Source organism: Heterodontus francisci, chromosome 31 (genome assembly GCF_036365525.1).
Source record: "Heterodontus francisci isolate sHetFra1 chromosome 31, sHetFra1.hap1, whole genome shotgun sequence".
NCBI lineage: Eukaryota > Metazoa > Chordata > Chondrichthyes > Heterodontiformes > Heterodontidae > Heterodontus > Heterodontus francisci.
The window spans coordinates 62589073-62593867 of record NC_090401.1 but is presented as its reverse complement, the minus strand read 5'-3'; positions in this window follow the sequence as shown (position 1 = coordinate 62593867).

The following is a 4795-nucleotide window of genomic DNA, read 5'->3' as shown; positions in this document are numbered from 1 at the left end:
GCAGACGCTCCGTGACATCCTTGACCCTCGCACCAGGGAGGAAACAAACCATCCTGGAGTCACATGGCAGACTGTTCACGAAAGTAAAAGCCCATGTGATCCAAGGCAAAGTGACAAGCTGGATTCAAAATTGGCTCAGAGGCAGGAAGCAAAGGGTAATGGTCGATGGGTGTTTTGTGACTGGAAGGCTGTTTCCAGTGGGGTGCCACAGGGCTCAGGACCAGGACCCTCGCTTTTTGTGATCTATATCAAAATGATTTGGACTTTAATGTTGGGGTTATGATTAAGTAGTTTGCAAATGATACAAAAATTGGCCATGTAGTTGATAATGAAGAAGAAAACTGTAGACTGCAGGAAGATATCAGTGGACTTGTCAGTTGGGCAGAGCAATAGCAGATGGAGTTCAATCCGGAGAAGTGTGAGGTAATGCATTCAGGGAAGGCTAACAAGGCAAGGAATACACAATAAATGGTTGATTAACCTATGCCTTTCTAAGTGACAGTTTATCCAGTCTCTCGGAATAGATTCCAATAATTTACCCACTACTGAGGTTAGACTGAGTGGCCTGTAATTATTCGGTCTATCCTTTGCTCCCTTTTTGAACAGACGTACAACGTTAGCAATTCTCCAATCCTCCGGCACCACACCTGTATCCGGTGAGGACTGGAAAATGATGGTCAGAACCTTTGCTATTTCCTCTCTTGCTTCTTTTGACAGCCTAGGGTACATTTCATCTGGCCCTGGTGATTTATCAACTTTCAAGGATACTAATCCCATTAATACTTCCTCTCTCCCTATGTTTATCACATCCAATACTTCACATTCCTCCTCCTTAACTACAATATCTGCATCGTCCCTCTCTTTTGTGAAGACAGATGCAAAGTATTCATTAAGAACCATACCAACGTCTTCTGCCCCTACACATAGGTTACCTTTTAGGTCTTTTATGGGCCCTACTCTCTCCTTAGTTATCCTCTTACTCTTAATGTATTGATATCTTTGGGTTCACCTTGATTTTGCTTGCCAACATTCTTTCATACCCTCTCTTTGCTTTCCTAATTTCCTTTTTGATTTCACCCCTCCACTTTCTACACTCCTCTCAGCTTTCTGCAGTATTGAGTTCTCGGTGTCGGACATAAGCTTTCCTTTTCTGTCTTATTTTACCCTGTAAGCTCCTTGACATCCAAGGGGCTCTAGATTTAGCCATCTCACCTTTTTCTTTGTGGGAACATGTTTACTCTGAACCCCTTGAATCTCACCTTTGAATACCTCCCACTGTTCTGACACTGATTTACCTTCAAGTAGCTATTCCCAGTCCACTTTTGCTAAATCACTCCTCAGTTTAGTAAAATTAGCCTTGCCCCAATTGAGAACTCTAACTCCTGTTCTATCTTTGTCCTTTTCCATAATTATGTTAAAACTGACCGAATTATGATTGCATCCCAGGTTGTTAAAGGAAGGCAGGGCGGAAATAATGGATGCATTGAGGATCATCTTCAAATCCTCACTAGATAGAGGATAGGTACCAGACGATTGGAGGTCTGCGTACTTTGTACAATTGTTTAAAAAGAGTGCGAGGGTAGGCCAAATAATTATAGGCCAGTCAGTCTGACCTCGGTGGTGCATAAATTGTTCAAATCCATTCTGAGGGACAGGATAAACTGTCACTTAGAAAGTATCAGGGATACTCAGCATTGATTTGTTAAGGGAAGGGCATGTCTTACTAACTTAATAGAGTTTTTTGAGGAAGTAACAAAAAGGATTGGTGAGGGTAGTGCAGTGGATGTGGTCTACATGGATAAGGCATTTGACAAGGTCCCACATGGCAGTCTGGTCAGTAAAATGAAAGCCCATGGGATACAGGGGAAGGTGGCAGGTTGGATTCAGAATTGGCTCAGGGACAGGAAACAAAGGGTAGTAGTCGATGATGTTTTTGTGAATGGAAAGCTGTTTCCAGTGGCGTTCTACAGGGCTCAGTGTTGGGTCCCTTGCTGTTTGTGGTAATATTAATGATTTGAACTTAAATGTGGGAGGCATGATTCGGAATTTGCTGAGGACACAAAATTTGGCCGTGTAGTTGATTGTGAGGAGGAGAGTCGTGGACTCCAGAATGATAGCAATGGTTTGGTTGAGTGGGCAGAAAAGTGACAAATGGAATTCAATCCAGATAAGTGTGAGGTAATGTATTTGGGAAGGCCAAATAAAGCGAGGGAATACACGATAAATGGGAGGATATTGAGAGGGGTCGAAGTGAGAGATCTTGGAGTGAATGTCCACAGGCCCGTAAAGGTGGCAGGACAAGTAGATAGAATGGTGAAGAAGGCATATGGAATGCTATCCTTTATTGGCCGAGGTATAGAATACAAAAGCAGGGATGTAATGCTGGAACTGTACAAAACGCTGGTTAGGCCACAGCTGGAGTAGTGTGTACAGTTCTGGTCACCACATTACAGAAAGGATATAATTAGTCTGAAGAGAATACAGAGGAGATTTACAGGAATGTTGCCAGTTCTTGAAAGCTGCAGCTATGAGGAAAGATTGGATCGGCTAGGGCTGTTTTTCTCAGAACACAGGAGGCTGAGGGGTGACTTAACTGAGGTGTACAAAATTATGAGGGACCTAGATAGAGTAGACAGGAAGGACCTGTTTCCCCTAGCGGAGAGATCAATTACCAGGGGGCACAGATTTAAGGTGATTGGTAGAAGGATTAGAGGGGACATGAGAAAAAACGTTTTCACTCAGAGGGTGGTGGGTGTCTGCAATTCATTGCTAGGATTGGTGGTGGAGGCAGAAACCCTCAATTCTTTTAAAAGGTACCTGGACATGCACCTGAAGTGCTGTAACTGGCAAGGCTATGGACCAGGGGCTGGAAGGTGGGATTAGATTGGGTGGCTAGTTCTTTCAGCCGGCACAAACACACTGGGCCTCCTTCTGTGCCGTAATGTTTCTGTGGTTCTATGATCACTAACACCACTGCCACTCCTTCCATCTGCCCATTTTCATTTTATAAAACTAAGTCTAAAATTGTGCCCTTTCTTGTTGGACTTGTCAAATACTGGCCAAAAAAGTTCAAGTGATCAAGAAGGCATATGGGATACTTGCCTTTATTAGCTGAGGCATGGAATATAAGAGCAGGGAGGTTATACTGGAACTGTATAAAACACCAATTCTGAAGAAGGGTCACTGACCTGAAACGTTAACTTTGCTTCTCTCTCCACAGATGCTGCCAGACCTGCTGAGTATTTCCAGCATTTCTTGTTTTTATTTCAGATTTCCAATATCTGCAGTATTTTGCTTTTATATTATTGTATAAAACACTAGTTAGACCACAGCTGGAGTACTGCATGCAGTTCTGGTCACAGCACTATAGGAAAGAAGTGATTGTACTAGAGAGGGTACAGCGGAGATTTACGAGGATGTTGCCTGGACCGGAGATTTTTAGTTATGAGGGAAGATTGGATAGGCTAGGATTGTTTTCTTTGGAATAGAGGAGGCTGAGGGGAGACCTAATGGAAGTGTATAAAATTATGAGGGGTCGAGTTAGAGTGGATAGGAAGGCCCTATTCCCATTGGTTGAGGGTCCATAACCAGGGGGCATAGATTTAGAGTAAGATGTAGCAGGTTTAGAGGGTATTCGAGGGGAATTACCTTCACCCAGAGGATGGTGGGGATCTGGAACTCACTGCCTGAAAGGGCGGTAGAGGCAGTATCCCTCATAACATTTAAAAACTACTTGGATATGCACTTGAAGTGCTGTAACCTACGAGGCTACGGACCAAGAGCTGGAAAGTGGGATTAGGTTGGATGGCTCCTTGTCAGCTGGCATGGACATGATGGGCTGAATGGCCTCCTTCCGTGCTGTAAATTTCTGTGATTCTATGATTCATTGCCCAGGCAGAGCAAAGAGGAAATTACCCTCAACTACTTCTTTAAAAAAACAGGCCAATGCTGCAGTGTTGCAATCTATCTTTCTGCATCTTCTTGTTGTCATGAATTACAGCACAGGTGAGTACCCAAATGCACCTGAAATGTCAACACACAGGTGAGAGCACACAGGGCAGTAAACCTTTACAACTTCAAGACTAGCTGCACAATAAGAACAGTGCAGGTAAATCACAGACTGTAATAATACATCATCTAGGCTCCCTCACCATCAACAACTCATAAATTTCTTTATAATGTACTTTTTTGTAGCTTTCTGATCAACATTATCATTGTATTAAGAGTACAACAGAGACAATCCCAGTTGAACATGTTTAACCGATCAATTGCTGAGCTATACAGAAAAGCCCAATGTTTGATCTCTGAACTAGCTGAGGTGATGAGAACACTTGAATTAGCCTCAGCTTCAGCAGCAGAGAGGCAAAATATCAGCAGGGCTTAGACTCCTTATTGTTATCCAGTGCTCTCCATGTCAGGTGCTAGTGTGAAGACAGGAGTAGGATGGTGCTTATGTTTAATCAGCCTGTGTCGAAGCCTACACAAAAGACTAATGACCATCTGGAAGCGATAACAGAGGGCAGCCATGTAGCTGCATTCCAGTAAAGAATGCATGACTTCAGCATTGGAGAGAAGTGGCAAGAGAATAAAAAACAAGAACACCGCAGCGTAACATTTACACACAGCCTGGCCTACCCATAAACACAGGGTCATAGATAATCAATCAATGACATCAGATGGCCAAGTCTCTTCCCAATCTCTGCGCCCATCCCACCTCCAACATGATGCTGTATTTTTTTCAGTTAACAAAGGTCATTAATGAGGCAAGGCTGTGTGGCTCCACGTCTTTCTGTTA